Genomic DNA, 20800 nt, shown 5'->3' on the forward strand with positions numbered 1-20800 from the left:
GAAAACCCTGTAAATGCTTCTGACAATGTGGTTATATATTCTATGTTTGATTAGTCACAGCTCCAGGGAACTTTCTCTTTCCCAGGGAGTCAGTATGTATGTCTTATCTATTTGTCTATCATCTGTCAGTATCTGTATCTATATCTAATCCATCAATCCAACCATCCATCCATCAGCTATCTATCTATCATCTATCAATCCAACTATCTCTGTATCTATCATCCATCCATCCGCTATCTTCTATCACATGTTTATTGCCTTTCTGCCTGCCTGCCTGCCTGTCTGTCTATCTGTCTGTCTGTCTGTCTACCTGAATACCTACCCACCTATCTATCATCACCTGTCTCTCCCTTTACCTATGTAGATGTGTGTGTTCAAAGTAGTGAGTGCACATAATTTAAACACTCTTTAGCTGTTTCTCCTTAATATATCTCAAGTAGATTTGTGTATTGCCCTTCTGTGATTTGTAAATGTTGAGATTATCTTTTGTTGTCCTGATAATAAAGATGAGAATTTATTTCACCTACTCCTCCTATGCTTGCCCTTCACTTTTCCACTAATCTCCCATTTTGGTTATAACTCTCAGTTTGATTAACTTTGAATTTACGTAGTTATTGGCATGTGACTGTTATTCACAGTGGATCTATTTAATGTATTGTCATTATAAATTATTTTATACAGAATTAATAACTACTTCGTATTAATAAGTTTGGTTTTTCTATGTATCTATCACTAATTTACCTTTAAATCTCTGAGAGAAATGAAGTCTCTTTTTCATGCACTTACACCCACCATATTCTCTTCTCTGTGTTGAGTTGATTTCCCCTCAGGGCGAACCTTCTTGTAACCTCTGTTGCTTGCTATAGTCTGAACTGGTTTCCCTCTAGGGCCGTACCACAGTGTAGCTACTGTGTCACATTTCATAACTGGGAATTCAGGCTCTTAGTTATAGTTGATCTCATTTTCACTTGTGCCAGTGTTCTGTCTTCTCTAAATGAAATAAGTGTAGTCTCTCCTTCACATACCCGTGGCCTTCAAGTATTTGTCCATGGGACCATAGCTTCTCTTTTCCTTCTATCTTCTCTTCTCTAAGCCCACCACCTCCAGGTCTTTCGACTGTTCTGGTGTGACATAATTTGGTTTCCCTTTGTCTTCTGGATAATCCCCCTCCATGAGCTGTGTTCTTTGAGGTCCCTTTTAGAATGTGTCACCTAAACTCTTGACATGGCCTGATAATTTCAGAATATGGCACCGTTGTTTCTGGATTCTCTACTTTTAACCCACTACCGGGTCTGTTCTGGGGGAGCGGAGGCCTTGGCATCCAAGGTTGGAACAGAATAAATCTTCCCGACAGAAAGAACACAGTATACTGTAGTAGAGTATTCATCAAATTGGGACATTATCAGTTATCTGAAGGGTCTCACTACACATTTGAAACTTGTGTGGGGCGCCTGGGTGGCGCAGTCAGTTAAGCGTCCGACTTCAGCCAGGTCACGATCTCGCGGTCCGGGAGTTCGAGCCCCGCGTCAGGCTCTGGGCTGATGGCTCAGAGCCTGGAGCCTGTTTCCGATTCTGTGTCTCCCTTTCTCTCTGCCCCTCCCCCGTTCATGCTCTGTCTCTCTCTGTCCCAAAAATAAATAAACGTTGAAAAAAAAAATTAAAAAAAAAAAAGGAAACTTGTGTATATACACACATGTATGTATGTTATTTTGGTTTCATATATGTATACACACATACATTTTTTATTAATGTACATTATGGACCATACAAGTGACTGCCTTATAACCAGGTTCCCTCATGAGGTTTCAGGTCTGTGCTGTCAGTATGGTAGCTACTAGACGCATATGACTGTTTAAAATTAAGTTGTTAAACTTGGAGAGCCTGCGTGGCTCAGGTGGTTAAATGTTCGACTTTGGCTCACTCAGGTCATGATCTCACAGCTCATGGGCTCAAGCCCTGCGTTGGACTCGGAGCCTGGAGTCTGCTTTGGATTCTGTGTCTCCCCCTTTCTGTGCCCCTCCCCCGTTCTCTCTCTCTCTCTCTCTCTCTCTCTCACATGCACACACACACACACACATGCTCTCTCACCCTTTCTCTCTCTCTCTCTCACACACATACACACACACCCTTTCTCTCAAAAAGAAACATTAAAATGTTTTTAGATAAAATAAAATCAGATTATTGAAAATTTAAAAATTTAATTCATTGTCTTGGTCTAAGCCATATTACAAGCAATAGCCACGGGTGGCTGTTGGTTACCATTTTGTGCAGCACAGACCTAGTACCTTTCTGTCATTGCAGAAAATTCTATCAGATAGTGTTGGAACCCAGAGCTGGTGGTGCATCACAACTGTGTTGGCACCAATGGAATTACTTTGTCACGTGCTGTAAGAGAAGAGCTGAGGTGCGCTTTAGCGTTTGCGACAACAGAAGATCAAATACGAAGACAAGTAGCTGATTCTTCTTTGATAGTTCAACAGAGCAAAGCAGTGGATGGACTGAGTCATCACACAGTGCATGGTCCTCTAGGCCAAAGCCAAACGAATTTATACGGTGGTAGGACACATTTATACTGAGAGCGGTGGTCTGGGTTCGGCTTCCGATGCCATCAGCACGTTAAATTAGTATTTGTTCATTTCAGTGTTGTTACTTTTGTAGTTCTATTTGTCTCAACTTCTGCAAACTGTAACCTTATGCTGCTTATATAGCTGCGTAAGAGCAATAAGGTAGAGTTTACATATATATATATATATATACATATACACACACACACATAATTTTATTTATTTATTTATTTATTTATTTATTTATTTATTTATTTATTTATTTATTTATTTATTTCTATTAAAGTTTGATCCCCTCCTTTGGTGGTCAGATAGAATTGTTTTTCCTCTCAAAGGGATCTCTGAATCATTTGTTAGGATATGTCAGTGTAATAACAATGCAGACATATTAGCGGGGACTTCTACCTCAGGAGATCTTCTAAGTGCTTGGCATGCGTCACTTCTCAGGATGTCCCTGGATGTCCCTGTGGGGTCGGCATTGTTATTGCCCTCCTTCCAGAAAGGAAGGGACTGAGGCACATAGTGTTTAAGTGACTTGTCCACGGTTCCACATCAGGCGGTAGTAAAGCTGGGACGTGAATCAGGCAGCCTAGCTACAGAACTGCTTGCTCAGCCACGATGCCGTCGTGTATCCCCTTACAGTGGTGGGAGACAGGCATTGTAATCAAGCTTTTAAAAAATTTGTTTTTAATGAAGACTCTGAGTGAGATACCTAACCTTCCCAAATCTCAGTGTCCTTACTTATAAAATGGGGGCAATTCTGCTGTCCTCATCGGGTCATTTCGAAGAATAAGTGAAATACATAAAGCCTCTAGCACGGTGCCTGGTACTTCGCAAGAGTTCTTCCCATATGGAAATCTTTTACTCCCCACTTGCCGTCTAGAGGCCGACCCAATACCCTCTTTATTAATGAAGGGAGTGCGTTCTAGTTAGCAGCAAAGTGATACAGAAGGCAGGTTCCTTTCCTGTCTCCCTGGTGGGATATCTCTCGATCTCCCAGAGGAAGCCCCCTGGGTGTGAGGTGCTCCCACCCGTCCAGGGGCTTCCTGACGGTGAGTCGAGAGCTACACAAAAACCACCTACTCCATCCCCAAATATCTTTGGACTCTTGTTTGGGCCTGCTTTCGTGTACTGTCACTTTGTGTTTTTATTTATTTGTTTGTTTGTTTATTTAAATGTTTGTTTATTCTTGAGAGAGAGAGAGAGGCAGAGCATGAGCGGGGGAGAGGCAGAGAGAGAGAGAGAGGGAGACACAGAATCTGAAGCAGGCTCCAGGCTCTGAGCCATCAGCACAGAGCCCGACGCGGGGCTTGAACTCACCGACCGTGAGATCATGACCTGAGTCGAAGTGGGACGCTTCACCGACTGAGCCACCCAGGCGCCCCTCACGTACTGTCATTTTAAAAGACAAAATGAAGGGGAGAACACCCCTGACCAGTGTCCACTGACATGGTCAGCAGAGGCCTCATGCAGGAGGTTGGAGCTTCAGCGGGGCCTTGGGTAGTAAGTTGGTTTTAGGGTTGTTTACAAGATATGGGAGGAACTTTTGGGCTGGTAGGAGGAAATGAGTCAAAGTTCTGGGACAGGAATACACATCAGGTACGTAGGGAACAATGAGTCAACCAGTTTGATACTAATAACTGTGTGGTGTATTTTGCAATCATTAATCAGAGTCACTCTCAGGACTCTTTGGGCTCCAGGCCTCTGAGGAGTCATAGAGAAACAAGGCAGTCAGGACCCCACTCGTTTCTAGCCTTCATGGAGACTGCACGGGCAGTGCTGAGAGAATGAATGCATCCGGAGACTTGGGTTTCCTCGCTTGCCTTCTGATTGGAGGGTCCTCCCGCATTTGCCAGGAGGGTTCCCTGACTGGGAGTAAACTCAGTGAGTTAGAGAGCCAGCACAGGACTGACTTGAGGGTTGCCTACAAAACTCCCCAGCGACCTGGTGGACCCCTCAGTAACTCCAGGATGTGAGAGCAACTCTAGGTGCCCCAGAATTGGTTGGTTCTTGGTCACTATTCTAGTGGTTCCCCATTACGGTGACAGACTATACTCTTTATCACCTTCGATAATTGCTTTCTACTCCTGGCTTTTGCTGTTCATCCCTTTTGATGCCTGGTAGCTTCTGTTTTGATGACTTCTTTCTTGCTGAGCTGGTTTCTGCCTTTCCTAGAATCCCCCAAGAGAGAGAATCTAACACCAAAATTCTTACAAAGCACTTACCGCCAGGCCTCATTAAGTAGCCCCATACATTGATAGATGATCATAGTTAGGTGCTCACCTGCAGTCTCATTCATTCATTCATTCATTCATTCATTCACTCATTCATTCACTCACTCATTCATTCAATGTATTGAGCATTTGCCAGGGTCATAGGATTGGTGACAAAAGGGCAGGTGACCTGTATATCCAAAATCTCTCATGAATGCTGTGGCTCCAAGAACAACATAATCTTGGATCTAGTACACGTTTGTGTGTAAGCAAACAGAACTCTTAGGGTAAAACAAAACAAAACAAAACAAAACAAAACAAAACAAAACAAAAATTTATTATTTTTGCCTACCATCCATTCAAATCCATTCTGTGATGTTAATTATTCAGCCGTTGAAATCTTGAAGGCCCCCTGGCATTTCTGGTTATTTTCTTTTAGGTGGTTGAAAGTGTCACTCATTCACTTCTGGCCCTCCCTCAAGTCTCATCTCAGTATTTAAATGTGCAGTGCTATGGAAAAATCCACGGTTTATTTAATGTGGGTCTTCTCCCCTCCTGTAGTTCCAGTGGGCTGCATGCTGGGAGGGAAAGAGACATGCAACTTCCTTAGGATTTCTCTTCCCCCCATGCATCAGTCTTGTCCTTTTCTGGCTCAACAACCCATGGTTTCTGCCCTCCTGCCCTTTCCCAGGTGGGGAGAGGGGACATAAAGAGGAAGGGGAGGAAGGAGAAGTCTTCCTTGATTTGGACTGTTGTGAATGGATTCTGGTATTTTCTGGGCCTGGTAGGTGATTAAAGCCGACGGTTTCTCTCAGGGGCTTCTTGGTGAGTGTATGCAAGACAGATGCTCTGAATACCAAGATGTCCGCCTGCATGTTTTGGACACATGCAAAGGCATCTTTCCTCTGGCTGCTGGCGTCTGACTTCTTCCTTCACACTTAAGCGTTGGTGGGAAAAGCCCAGCAGAGTCGCTGCCCCAGGTGTTCTTGCTAACAGGTTCTGAGAAAAACCTGGGCAGGTGCTGTCTCTATGGCCTGCGTCTTCTATGCAGGAAGTACTCATGCCTCCTTATTTGTCAGCATGTGCAGTAAAGGTTCCATTAGAACAGCCAAACTCTCAGTCTGTACCTTCCCTAAAGAAACAATGATCTCCCTTTTTTCAATACCCTTGACTAAGGGGCTCCTGGGTGGCTTGGGATTGATTCTCTCTCCCTATCTCTCTGCCCTTCTCCTGCTCTCTCTCTCTCTCTCTCTCTCAAAATAAATCAATAAATTAAAAAAAAAATAAAGTCTTTAAAAATACCTTTGACTGGGCTCCAAGGAAAAGTTCCCATTTTTATTGGCAAGATTGAGTTCTAGGCAGAAGTATGATGTGGGAGAGCATTGGGGGAGGTGGTGAGGGCCAGGCTTCCATGAAACTCTCTCCTTGTGCTGATTTCCCTAGAAATGGAACAGGGAAAGCCAGGTGTGAACCTGAATCAGGCGAGTCAATTTAAGGCTCCATGTAGTAAGTTATAAGGATACAACATGATGGATAGATGCGGGAGTAAAGGAGGATCTGATGTTAAGAGATCTGGGTTCAAGTCTCCGCTCGGCAACTTTCTACGTCTCTGAGTCTCAGCTTCCTCACCTATTAAATAGGTGTGTTAATAAGCAATTTCAGAGGGCTCCTGTAAGAATAGAATGAGATGTGTAAACACTTTGTATACTCTGAAATATGAAGTAAATATTGTCATTCATCCAACAAATTCATATCGGCAACATTTATTAAAAGCGAATTATGGATTAAACATTATCTCGTGGTACTGTGGAGGGGATACCAATCTGAATGTGATTATTTCTAGGAGCCAACTCTTTGTCATGTCTCCGGCTGGGGTCTGGGTGGGGGTCTCTGGGCAGGGGGTGTGTAGGGACCCAGACCAAGGGAGAGGTATGCTGAGAGGGAAAGAGGGGCTGAGGCTTCCCTCAGGTCTGCAAAACACAGAATTAGTGAGTTTCTGTATGTGTGGAAAGTATTGTTCATCGACCTTTGCAGACCTCAGCCTTTTGATTCAGATTAGAACCAGGAAATGTTCAAGCTAGAGGGGATCATAGATATCATCTTCGCTGACCCCTTATTTTGAGGCCCCAGGAGATTAAATGACTTGTTCAAGGTTTCACAGTGAGTGAGAAGCAGAGCTGTTTCAGAACAAATGACCCAGACGTTTCGGAACCTCAGTCCATGGCCTTTCACTCCTCACTTCCCTTGTCCACTTTCTTCCTCCTGCAAGTAGGAACGTTTGGTAAACATCTGTGAGCATTTTCTTCTGGAGCAAAGGAAAGAGAAGTATTGATTTTCTGTATAAATAAGAGAACTGTGGTATTCTGTGATATTAATAGCACTTTTGGAACAAAGACCCAAACACTGGGTGCTTCTGAAGATAGCTACCTGTTTTCACCTCATTAGATGGAGTTCTCAGGCTTCATTTCAGCAGGATGTCTATTTTTTTAAAATGCGATAATAGCCTCAATATAGTCATGATAATTTCAAAGCTCACCTGTCAGACTATCAGCTTGCTTTTATTATCACCTCCGGTAACATGGATTCCGTAGCCCTTTGGCCTACACGATGGTTTGTTTTCCTCAACAGGCTTTTTACATCTGGAACAATTCCGTTTCATGTGCATTTATAGATTGCTCTTTGCATAGGTCATCGTGGTACCAAAAATGGAAAAAAAGGCAAGCAAACAGAGCAGCTCCAAAATGGGTTTAGCTTTATACTTGTGTTTAATTTGAAGCTTGAGATGCTAACTCCACCTGATTGTTCTTTCCCTGTAATCACCTTTAAAATTTTTTTAAATGTTTATTTATTTTTGAGAGAGAGAAAGAGAGACAGACAGACAGAATTGGAAGCAGGCCCCAGGCTCTGAGCTGTCAACACAGAACCCAATGCAGGGATCAAACTCATAAGCAGTGAGATCGTGACCGGAGCTGAAGTTGGACACTTTACTCACTGAGCCACCCGGCGCCCCACCTTGTAATCACCTTTTTAGGTGATTTATCCACCCCCACTCCTCCCCATCCACCCACCCCCACCAGCAAACATCTGGCAAGCACTGATATTTATATTGTTTCCATAGTTTTGCCTTTTCCAGAATGTCATATAGTTGGAGCTGTGTATCCTTTTCAGATTAGTGTCTTTCCCTTAGTAATATGCTTTTAAGGTTCCTCATGCCTTTCCATGGCTTGAGAGCTTCTTCATTTATAGTACTGGATAATTGTCTTTGTCTAGATGGACCATGGTTTATTTATCCATTCACCTGCTGAAGGACATCTTGGCCAAGTTTTGGCAATTATGAACAGAACTACAATAAACATCTCTGTGTAGGTGTTTGTGTGGATAGGAGTTCTGTGCTCCTTTAGGTAAATATCAAGGAGTACAATTGCTGGATTGTATGGTAAGAGTATATTTAATTTTGTAAGGAAATACCTAACTGCCTTCCACAGTGGCTGCACCATTTTGCATTCCCGCCAGTGACAAGTGAGAGTTCCTCTTGCTCTACATGCTCATCAGCATTTGGTGTTGTCTCTGTTCCAGATTTTGGTTAGTCTAATAGAGATGTAGTGACATTTCATTATTGTTTTCATTCGAACTCTCCTGATGACATATGATGTGGAAAATCTTTTTGTATACTTATTTGCCATCCATATATCTTCTTTGGTGAGGTCTCTATTAAGGTCTTTGGACAAGTTTTTAATTGGGTGGTTTTTTTTTTTAATTTTTAAATTGAATTTAAATCCAAGTTAGTTAACATATAGTATAATCATGATTTCAGGAGTAGAATTTAGTGATTCATCACTGACACATAGCACCCAGTACTCATCCCAACAAGTGCCTTCCTTAATGTCCATTGTCCATTGAGCCCATCTCCCCACCCAACAACCCTCCAGTAACCCTCTGTTTGTTCTCTGTATTTAAGAGTCTCATATGGTTTGTCTCCCTCTCTGTTTTTATCTTATTTTTCCTTCCTTTCCCGTGTTCATCTGTTTTGTTTCTTAAATTCCACATATGAGTAATATCATATGATATTTTTCTCTGACTTACTTCAGTTAGTGTAATACACTCTAGTTCCATCCATGTTGTTCCAAATGGCAAGATTTCATTCTTTTTCGTTGCTGAGTAATATTCCATTGTCTGTATATACCACAGTTTCTTAATCCAGTCAGTGAACATCTGGGCTCTTTCCATACTTTGGCTATTGTTGATAGTGCTGCTATACACGTTGGGATGCATGTGCCCGTTCAAATCAGCATTTTTGTATCCTTTGGATAAATACCTAGTAGTGCAATTTCTGGGTCATAGGGTAGTTCTATTTTTAATTTTTGAGGAACCTGCCTACAGTTTTCTGGAGTGGCTGTGCCACTTTGCACCAGGAGTGCAGGAGTTCCCCTTTCTCTGCATCCTCACCAATGTCTGTTGCTTCCTGAATTGTTAATTTTAGCCATTCTGACAGGTGTGAAGTTGTGGTTTTGATCTGTATTTCCCTGATGATGAGTTATGTTGAGTATCCTTTCATGTGTCTGTTAGCAATCTGGATGTCTTCTTTTGAAAAGTGTCTGTTCATGTCTTTTGCCCATTTCTTCACTGCATTATTTGTTGTTTGGGTGTTGAGTTTGATAAGTTCTTTATAGATTGTGGATACTAACCCTTTATCTGATATGTCATTTGCAAATATCTTCTTCCATTCTGTCGGTTGCTTTTTAGTTTTGTTGATCATTTCTTTCACTGTGCAGAAGCTTTTTATCTTGATGAGGTCCCAATAGTCATTTTTGCTTTTGTCTCCCTTGCTTTGAGAGACATTTCTAGTAAAAAGTTGCTGTAGCCAAGATCAAAGAGGTTGTTGCCAGTTTTGTCCTCTAGGATTTTGATGGTTTTCTGTCTGACATTTAGGTCTTTCATCTATTTGAGTTTATTTTTGTGTATAATGTAAGAAAGTGGTCCAGGTTCATTCTTTTGCATGTCGCTGTCCAGTTTTTCCAACACCATTTCCTGAAGAGACTGTCCTTTTTCCCATTGGATATTCTTTCCTGCTTTGTCAAAGATTAGTTGGCCATACATTTGTAGGTCAATTTCTGGGTTGTCTATCCTATTCCATTGATCTGTGTGTCTGTTTTGTGCTCATACATACTGTCTTGATGATTATAGCTTTGTAATACAGCTTGAAGTCTGGAACTGTAAGGCCCTGAGCTTTGGTTTTCTTTTTTAACATTACTTTGGCTATTTGGAGTCATTTCTGTTCCATACAAATTTTAGAATTGTTTGTCCTAGCTCTGTGAAGAATGCTGGTATTATTTGATTGGGATTGCATTGACTATGTAGTTTGCTTTGGATAGTATCGACATTTTAACAATATTTGTTCTTCCAATCCGTGAGCATGGAATGTTTTTCCATTTCTTTGTGTCTTCTTCAGTTCCTTTCATAAGTTTTCTATAGTTTTCAGCATATAGATTTTTTACCTCTTTGGTTAAGTTTATTCCTAGGTATTTTATGGGTTTTGGTGCAATTATAAATGAGATTGATTCCTTGATATCTTTTTCTGCTGCATCATTATTGGTGTACAGAAATGCCACAGATTTCTCTACATTGATTTTATATCCTGCGGTTTTGCTGAATTCATGTATCAGTTCTAGCAGTTTTTTGGTGGAATCTTTTGGGTTTTCCATGTAGAATATCATATCATCTGTGAAGAGTGAAAGTTTGACTTCTCCCTTGCCAGTTTGAATGCCTTTTATTTCTTTTTGTTGTCTGATTGCTGAGGCTGGGACTCCCAACACTATGTTGAATAACAGTGGTGAGAATGGACATCCCTGTCATCTTCCTGACCTTAGAGGGAAAGCCCTAAGTTTTTCCCCATTGAGGGTGATATTAGTGGTGGGTCTTTTGAATATGGCCTTTATGATCTTGAGGTATGATCCTTCTATCCCCACTTTCTTGATGATTTTTATCAAAAATCTATGCTGTATTTTTTCAAATGCTGTTTCTGCATCTATTGAGAGGGTCATGTGGTTCTTATCTTTATTAATGTGCTGTATCACATTGATTGATTTGTGGATATTGAACCAGCCCTGCATCCCAGGAATAAGTCCCACTTGGTCATAGTGAATAATTCTTTTAATGTATTGTTGGATCTGGTTTGCTTAGTATCTTGTTGAGAATTTTTGCATCCATGTTCATCAGAGCTTTTTGGTTTTGAAATCAAGGTAATGCTGGTGTTGTAGAATGAGTTTGAAAGTTTTCCTTCCATTTCTATTTTTTTTTTTTTTTTGGAACAGCTTCAAAAAAATAGGTGTTAACTCTTCTTTAAATATTTGGCAAAATTCCCCTGGAAAGCCATCAAGCCTTAGACTCTAGTTTGTTGGGAAATTTTTGATTTCTGATTCAATTTCCATAATGGTTATGGGTCTGTTTAAATTTTCTATTTCTTTAAAAAAATTTTTTTTAACGTTTATTTATTTTTGAGACAGAGAGAGAGAGACAGAGCATGAACGGGGAGGGGCAGAGAGAGAGGGAGACACAGAATCGGAAGCAGGCTCCAGGCTCTGGGCCATCAGCCCAGAGCTTGACGCGGGGCTCGAACTCACAGACCGCGAGATCGTGACCTGAGCTGAAGTCGGACGCTTAACTGACTGAGCCACCCAGGCGCCCCTCAAATTTTCTATTTCTTTTGTTTCAGTTTTGGTAGTTTATGTGTTTCTAGAAATTTGTCCATTTATTCCAGCTTGCCCAATTTGTTAGCATATAATTGCTTGTAATATTCTCTTATTATTTGTATTTCTGTGGTGTTGGTTGTGATCTATCCTCTTTAATTTGTTATTTTATTTATTTGGGTCCTTTCCTTTTCCTTTTTGATAAATCTGGCTAAAGGTTTATCAATTGTGTTAATTTTTTCAAAGAACCAGCTCCTGGTTTCATTGATCTGTTGTGTTTTTTTATTTCAATATCATTGATCTCTTCATTTATAAGTCTTCATTATTTCCCTTCTTCTGCTGGTTTTGGGCTTTAGTTGCTGTCCCCTTTCCAGCGCCTTTAGGTGTAAGGTTAGGTTTTGTATTTGAAACACTTCTTCCTTCTTTAGGAAGCCAGGTTCACTATCTACTTCCCTCTTATGACCACTTTTGCTGCATCCCAGAGGTGATTGTCATGTTTTCATTTTCTTTGTCTTCCATGTACTTTTTAATTTCCTCTTTAATTTCTTGGTTAACCCGTTCATTCTTTAGTAGAATGTTCTTTAATCTCCAAGTATTCCTGGTCTTTCCAAATTTTTTCTTGTGGTTGATTTCATGTTTCATAGTGTTGTGGTCTGAAAATATGCATGGTATGATCTCAGTCTTTTTGTACTTGTTGAGGGCAGATTTGTAACCCAGTATATAATCTATTCTGGAGAATGTTCCATGTGCACTCAAGAAGAATGTGTATTATGCTGCTTTAGGATGAAATGTTCTGAATGTATCTGTTAAATCCATCTGGTCCAGTGTGTCATTCAAAGCTATTATTTCTTTGTTGATTTTCTGCTTATATGATCTGTCCATTGTTGTAAGTGAGGTATTGAAGTCCCCTACTGTTATGGTATTATTATCAATTATTTCTTTATGTTTGTGATTAATTGATTTATATATCTGTGTGCTTCAATTTGGGGGCATAAGTTTTTACAGTTGTTAGATATTCTTCATGGATAGCTTCCTTAATTATAATATAATGCCCTTCTTCATCTCTTGTTATAGTCTTTGTTTTATTTATTTTTATTTATTTAAAAAAATTTTTAATGCTTATTTATTTTTGACAGAGAGAGAGAGAGAGAGAGAGAGAGAGCGTGAGCGCATGTGAGCACGAGTGGGGGAGGGGCAGAGAGAGAGGGAGACCCAGAATTCAAAGCAGGTTCCAGGCTCTGAGCTGTCAGCACAGAGCCCGATGCGGGGCCCAAACTCACGGACTGCGAGATCATGACCTGAGCCGAAGTCAGACGTTCAACCAACTGAGCCACCCAGTGGCCTCTACAATCTTTGTTTTAAGATCTAGTTTGTCTGGGGCACTAGGGTGGCTCAGTCAGTTAAGCATCCAACTTCGGCTCAGGTCGTGATCTCATGGCTTATGAGTTCAAGCCCTATGTTGGGCTCTGTACTGACAGCTCAGAGTCTGGAGCTTGCTTCAGATTTCAGATTCTGGGTCTCCCTCTCTCTCTGCCCCTCCCCGACTCATGCACATGTGCACATGCTTTCTCTCTCTGTCTCTCTCTCAAAAAGAAATAAACATTAAAAAAATAAAATCTAGTTTGATATAAGCGTGGCTACTCAGGCTTTCTTTTGATTGCCATTAGCATGATAGATGGTTTCCATTCCTCTACTTTCAATCTGTCGGTGTCTCTAGGCCTAAAATGAGTCTCTTGTAAGCAGCATATAGATGGGTCTTGTTTTTTTTTTTTTAATCCATTCTGATACCCTGTGTCTTTTGATTGGAGTATTTAGCCCATTTATATTCCGAGCGATTTTTGAAAGATATGAATTTAGTGCCATTGTGTTACCTGGAGAGTTGATGTTTCTGGTGATGCTCTCTGTTTCTTTCTAGTCTTTTGTTGCTTGTGGTCTTTTTTTTTTTTTTTCCTCCATTCAAAGAGCCTCCTTTAAAATTTCTTGTAGGGTTGGTTAAGTGGTCACAAATTCCTTTAATTTTTGTTTGTCTGGGAAACTCTTTATATTTACTTCTATTTTGAATGGTAGCCTTGCTGGATAAGAGTATTATTATCGGCATATTTTTCCCATTCAGCATGTTGAATATATCCTGCCACTCGTTTCTGGCCTGCCAAGTTTTTGTGGACAGATCTGCTGTGAACCTGGTCTCTCTTCCCTTGTAGGTTAAGGGCTTTTTTCTCCCTTGCTGCTTTCAAGATGCTTTCCTTGTCTGTGTATTTTGTGTATTTGACTATGATATGTCTTGGCGATGGACAGCTTTTGTTGAATTTAATGGGAGTTCTCTGTGCTTCTTGCATTTTGATGTCTGTGTCCTTCCCCAGATTGGGGGAGTTTTAGCTATAATTTGCTCACGTATACCTTCTGCCCCCTTTTCTCACTCTTCATCTTCTGGGACTCCTGTGATATTATGAATGTTATTATGTTATAATAATTTGCTGAGTTCCCTAAGTATGCCTTCATGATCTCTAACCTTTATTTCCCTCTTATTTTCAGCCTACTCATTTTCCATAATTTTATCTTCTATATCGCTACTTTGCTCCTCTGCCTTGTCCATCCTCATTTTTATGGCCTCCATTTGGGTTTGCATCTCAGTTATAGCATTTTTACTTTCAGCCTGATTAGATTTTAGTTCCGTGTCTGCAGAATGGGATTCTCTGTCGTCTTCTATGCTTTTTTCAAGCCCAGCTAGTACCCTTATAATCATTGTTTTAAATACTAGTTCAGACATCTTACTTATATCTGCGTTGACTAAATACCTGGCCATCATTTCTACCTGTTCTTTCTTATGAGGTGAATACCTCTGCCTTGTCATTTTGGAGAAAGAAAAAACAATAATAGTAATAAAATGAAATAAAAATTTAAAAATTAAAAAAGTCAAGTAAAGGAAGCTATATCCTATGTGTGTTTTGATTTGCTTGTTAAGAGAAGTTTGATAGAAAAAAGAGGAGAGAAAAAAATTTAAAAAAATATTAAAAATTTCTAAAAATTAAAAAATAAATAAATAAACTTTGCTCTTTCTGTATCCAAAAAACAAAAGATAAACAACAACAGCAAAAACCAAAACAGAAGCAACAACAACAGAAAAATGAACAAATGAACAAACAAAAAACCCCAAATGAAGCTAAATCCAGTTTCCCCTAGGCCTTAAAACTGCAGCAGTCTGGGTTCCGTAGGCTAAACTCATGGAAGGGATTTGTGCTGGTCTCGTAGGGGAAGAGCCTGCTGTTCTGATTCTCAGGCCTACTTCCCCTAGTGGAGATGTGCGAGAGGGCGCCAGGGTGTGGGGCTTGGTGTAATGGCTCTGTTCTCCACTTGATGGCACTGTTTAGCTCACTGGGGTTAATCACTGTTGGTGGACTAATGGTGAAAATGGGCCATCTTCAGGCCACTCTCTAGTCTTCCGAGTAGGAAGTTTTTGCCCTCTCAGACTCGGGATCAGTCATCCCTCCTATGTCCCCCACTTCCATTAGCTTCCTGCTTTTCCCCATCTGAGTCTGAGCTGTCTGTCTACCACGTGGCGCCTCTCTCCGGAGTTTTGTCCCAGGCCCCACTGTGTTTCAAAACCCCATACTCACGAGACCCTGCCGTTGGGACCCACAGTGATCTTCTCGGGGAGGGTCTGGCAGTGCTGTGGCCAGGGCTGGCTTGTCTCAGGAAACAGTCATGGTACTCTGTGGTGCAGCAGCTCAGAGTTTATGGTAAACTGCAACACACAGCAAGCGTCTTTGTTCCTCTGTGGGTGAATGTGGCAACTTGATGACGCCTGCTATCTTTTTCTTTTAGCATCTTGAGGGTATAATCCTACTGTCTTCTTGCTTTATTTCTGAGGAAATCAGCTATCTATCTAATTGTTGCTCTTTTGAATGTATGTGTGTGTGTATACACACACACACACACACATATACATATATACACACACACATCTTTTCTTTGATCAAGATTTCTTTGTCATCTTTGTAAGATATGCCTGGATCTTTTCTTTCTAGTCTTTGAATTTCAAAGGTCAGGAATTTATAGCTTGAAGTCTTTCATTATTTATAAAATTTATCATCTGTTATCTTTTCAAATATTGCTTTTGCCCATTTTTTCTCTTTTTTTGACCAATAACATACTTTGTTTTCTAGACCCTATATCTTTTACTGTCTCTTCTGTATTTTCTACACTGTTGTCTTTTCATACTTCAATATAGATGGTTCCTTCGGATTTATCGTCAAGTTCAATTTCTCTTCTTATTATTACCCACTGGGGTCTTATTTTGATTTTACAAAATTTTTATACCTTTATAGCCAACAATTCTCTCCTGAAATCTAATTTGTGTCTTTGAAAATATTTAGCATAATTATTGTAAGGTGTATATGATGACACCTGTTGTCTGAGTGTCCTATCAGTCTTTGATTTTCTTTTATTTTTATAGTGGTTTCTATTTTTGTTATTTTATATTCCCACATGCCTTTTTTTTTTTTAACGGAGCATTGGACATTGTACCTGAAAAACTGCAGAAATAATTTCAACCCTACCCATGATACTGTCTTTCTCTACAGAAGATTTAAGTTTGCTTCTGGCAGTCCTGTAGCAGTGGTAGTAATCTAGGATTATTTTCATTCAATTCCAGTGACTTAGATTATTGATAGCTGGGCTTTTTTCTTCTTCTTCTAAAACCAGTCTTCATTCACTCTTATTCTGAGGATGTGCTTTCATCTTGGGGTTGCAGCTACAAGTGTTTATGAATTTCCAGTCTTAGCAAATACCAAATTCCCATTTCTAGTCCCTAGCATGATGAGATTATCAAAAACATTGCTCAGGCTCTGAGCCACTTGTTACAGAATCAGCAGTTACCTCCAGGAAGAAAAAGTGGTACAGCACACCGGTTCCCTCGTCTTCCTACTTGTAGTCTTGTAATTAATTCCTCACTGGTCTTTTAGCCCATCAGTCTTCATGCAGTTTGCTTTTATAGGTAAAAACTATGGTAGGCATCCTCAGGAAGCTTGTCCTGAATTTTTAAGTCTTCATTTTACTTCTGAAATCTATCAATAGGGTGGTTTATTTTATTTTATTTTATTTTATTTTATTTTATTTTATTTTATTTTATTTTGTTATTTATTTATTTATCTATTGAGAGAGAGATAGAGAGAGAGAGAAAGGAGAGAACAGGAGAGGGGCAGAGAGAGAGAATCTTAAGTGGGCTCCATGCTGGGCACGGAGCATGACATGGGGCTCAATCTCACAACCATGAGACCATGACCTAAGCTGAAATTAAGATCTTGTCAGATGCTTAACCAGCTGAACCCCCCAGGTGCCCAAGGATGGTTCATTTTAGATGGTTTAAGTGAATTAAATAAGTAAGGCTGATATAATCTTTTCTTTTTTATGGGTGTGCTCTGCCTGTAGATTTAGGTATTAGGATTTTGTTCATTTCATGGAATTAAGTTTGGAAGCTTTCTATATTTCTTCACTCAAAAAACTTTTATAACGTATGTTATATGCTTGTTAAAGATTTCACAAAATTTATTTATAAAAACATTAAGGCTAGGTAATTTCTTGTAATTGGCTGGGAACTCTGATTCCCTTCTCTGTTTTTCTTTCAGTTTTTTTTTTAATATTAGGATTTAAAAATTTTTTAATTGTGGTAAAAAACACATAATAAAGTTTACCATCTTAACCATTTTTATTTTTTTGAAATTTATTTATTTATTTTGAGAGAAAGAGAGTGTCTGTGTGTTATCATGAGCACGGGAGGGGCAGAGAGAGAGGGAGAGAGAGAATCCCAAGTGATTCCCCATGCACTGTCAGTACAGAACCCAACGTGCGGCTGGACCTCACAAACCATGAGATCATGACCTGAGCTGAAATTAAGAGTTGGACTCTTAACTGATTGAGCCACCCAGGCACCCCTACCACCTTAACCTTTTTAAAGTACACAGTTCAGTGATAGTCACATTCTTGTGAAACTGTCACCACCATCCATCTCTGGAACTCTTTTCATCTTGCCGTTTTGAAACTCTATACTCATTGAATAAGAACTTCCTATTCTTCCCTATGCTTAGGCCATGGCAACCACTCTTCCACTTTCTGTTTGTATGAATTTGATTATTGTAAGTAGCTCATGTTTGTTAATCATACTGTATTTGTCTTTTTTGTAATCAGCTTGTTTCACTTAGAGCATAATCCTCTAGGTTCATCTATGTTGTAGCATGTATTAGATTGTCCTTCCTTTTTAAGGCTGAATAATATTCCATTGTATGTTTATAATATATTTTGTTTATTCATCTGTCAGTGGAACTTGGCTATTGTGAAAAATGCTGCTACAAACATGGGTATACAAACATCTCTTAGAGACCTTGTTTTTGATTTTTTTGGATATATACCTAGAACTGGGATTGCTGGTTCATATGATTATTTCATTTTGAACTTTTTAAAATCATTCTACACTTAAGTTTACCAATGCTTACATTTTAATGACAATGTTACTTGAAAGGTTTATTTGTACGCAGTGTAGTTTTAGGAGGTAAGCTTAAGGCACTTTGTACATGCGTCTACAAAAAAAAGGTTACATACATATTTCTTTTAATGAAAGAAGATGTTACTTCAGAGAAGGTTTATACACAGTATTGTTTCCATGAGTTAAGCACACGGCTATTCTAATATGCTTCTACAAATACTTTCAAAAATACTTCTATGTTAATGATAGAAGATGCTACTTGTGAAAACGCTTAAATGCAGGGTAGTTTCAATTAGTTAAGCATATGGCTCTTCCCTTATATTTATTCCCTTATTTTTATAAGTTTGTAAACTTATGTTTACAAACACTTGTGTCTTAATGAAAGAAGATATTACTTGAAGGAAGCCTCATAAACAGTGTAGCTCCAATCAGTTAAGCATACGGCGATTCCCATAGACAGTAAACCTTGGATTGTGAGTAACTTGTTCTGCAAATGTTCTGCAAGATAAGCGAATGTTCCTAATAAATTTTAACTTGATAAATGAGTGACGTCTTACAATATGAGTAGTTTGTAATGCTGAATGTCACATGATCACAACTGAGCCAATGGTTCTTCACTCTCTCTCTCTCTCTCATTGCGGGATTGTAGGTGATGATGGTCTCCCATGCTCAGATGCTCGATCTCAGGCCGCAGTGTTTGGCAGGAATCAGTGATATTTCAGAACGCTGGAAGGTGCCTACAACTGGCAATTGTGTATTTTTTGTCACTTCAAAGCACCTATGGATGGTCCTTTGCTTTTCCACCCAAGAATGAGTTTAGGAATGCTTTGCCTCATCCTAGGTCAGGCTGCCTGCAGATATAGACCCTTTCCTCTGCTGCCTTATTACCAAGTTACATTAAATACAGTATATGACACAGTCACAGTATATGTACTGCAGTCAACATCCCTGCGAGCGTGTACGATGGCCCTCCTGTGGAAAGCGGTTGAAAGAACGGCAGTAAGAAGGAGATGATGACTGTGGAAGTTAAGAAGGAAATCAGTGAGAAGTATAAACGAGGTATGCACCGAAATTGCAAAATTTTATAAGAAGTTTACACCTGCATCTCGTCTGCAGAGGAGGAGGAAGAGAAAAAAGTGGAGGGATCCCTCACTTCAAATGACATTAGGGAGATGTGTAAAATGTGGGAAACAGTGCAAAGTTTTGTAGAAAAGCACCACCTGAATAAGGCTGTAACAGTGCAAGCAGTGAATCTGTTTAATGACAACGCAATGTCCGTTTCTGTGAAATCGTCAAAAGAAGGTGAAAGCAAGTGTCACTGGATAGGTTCCTTGTTAAACTTGCAGGAAAAGAAAAAGAGTCCATTGAGCCAATAGATAGCAGTGATCCTGTTAGTGAAAGTCGTCCTACACAACGGCCCTCCTCTCTCTTGTCACCCTCACAACAGCCACAAAGGGTTTTAAAGGTAAGTGCAGGTCAATTTATTCATTTTTCTTTATATTTTGTATTTTCTTTATTGTTTTGTATTATATCACAGAATTTTAATCCTTTTTATATGGATATTTTTGGGTTGTGGAATGAATCTTTTAAAGTTCCCGTGATTTCTTATGGAGAAATTCACTTTGATACACAAGTGCTTTGGATTACAAGCATGTCTCTGGAACGATTTATGCTTACAACCCGAGGTTTTACTATACTTCAACACATCAGTTTTTTTTTTAAGTTTTTATTTTAATTCCAGCAGTTAGCATACAGCGTAATGTTGGTTGCAGGTGTACAATATAGGGATTCAACACTTGCGTACATCACCCAGTGCTCATCACAAGCGCCTCCTTCATTCCCCATCACCTAGTCCCCCCATCTCCCCACCCTCCCCTTGGGTAACCAGCAGCGTGTTCTCTGTAGTTATGAGCCTGTTTCTTGCCTTACCTCTCTCTCTCTTTCCCTCTTTGCTCTTTTGTTTCTTAAATTCCACATATGAGTGAACTATGGTGTTTGGTTTTCTCTGACTGACTTACTTTCCTTAGCATAATACTCTCTAGCTCTGTCCATGTCATTGCAAATAGCAAGGTTCCATTTTTTGTTTGACTGGGAAAATAACTTTGTTTTCTTCTGGGGTGTGGGCAGATGACTAGTCTCAGAACTTCTGGAATTGCCTCTTGGTGCCAGTGACCTTTGCGACTTTGAGCCTGTTGCAGTACACAGCCTTTTTCAAGAGCCAACACCCACTGTGACAGTGTTGCCAGTCTGGACATCCCCAAAGCAGACAGGTGCACGGACATGTTCTTGTGGCATTTCTCAAAGCAGTTGTACTTTTGGATGCAGTGGAAGTAGTCTCAGCAGATGACAGTGGTTCTCTGTGTCTTCATCTTGGACACCACACCGGGCAGAATCTGCCCTTGGATGGACACATTACCAGTAAAGGGGCATTTCTTGTCAGTGGGCTCCTTGGGCTTCTTGAAGCCTAGAGCAATGTTTATGCAGTATCATAGCAGCTTCTTTTTGCCAGTTTCTCTAAGCAGGACCCTCTCTTGACTTTGAAAGTTGGTTGTCTGTTTTAGATGGGCATGGTGAGTCTAAAAGTCTGCCATCTTCCCAGCCACCTGAAGAAAGGACAAGATTTTATTCTTTCTTATAGCTGAGTAATATTTCATAGTTTATATATATATATATATATATATATATATATATATATATATATACCACGTCTTCTTTATCCATTCATTGTCAATGGATACTTGGGCTATGTCTGTAATTGCGCTATGTAGATTGTAGATAATGCTGCTGTAAACATCAGGGTGCAGGTATACCTTTGAATTAGTATTTTTTGGATAAATACCTAGTAGTGTGATTGCTGGA

The 20800-nt window shown here is 39.9% G+C and overlaps 1 pseudogene; it reads right to left on the minus strand.

Annotated features, from left to right (window-relative positions):
* Positions 1-19973: 19973 nt before the first annotated feature.
* On the minus strand, positions 19974-20556 carry LOC106982340 (40S ribosomal protein S11-like; annotated as a pseudogene).
* Positions 20557-20800: the final 244 nt, after the last annotated feature.

Source organism: Acinonyx jubatus, chromosome B4 (genome assembly GCF_027475565.1).
Source record: "Acinonyx jubatus isolate Ajub_Pintada_27869175 chromosome B4, VMU_Ajub_asm_v1.0, whole genome shotgun sequence".
In the NCBI taxonomy this organism is placed as follows: domain Eukaryota; kingdom Metazoa; phylum Chordata; class Mammalia; order Carnivora; family Felidae; genus Acinonyx; species Acinonyx jubatus.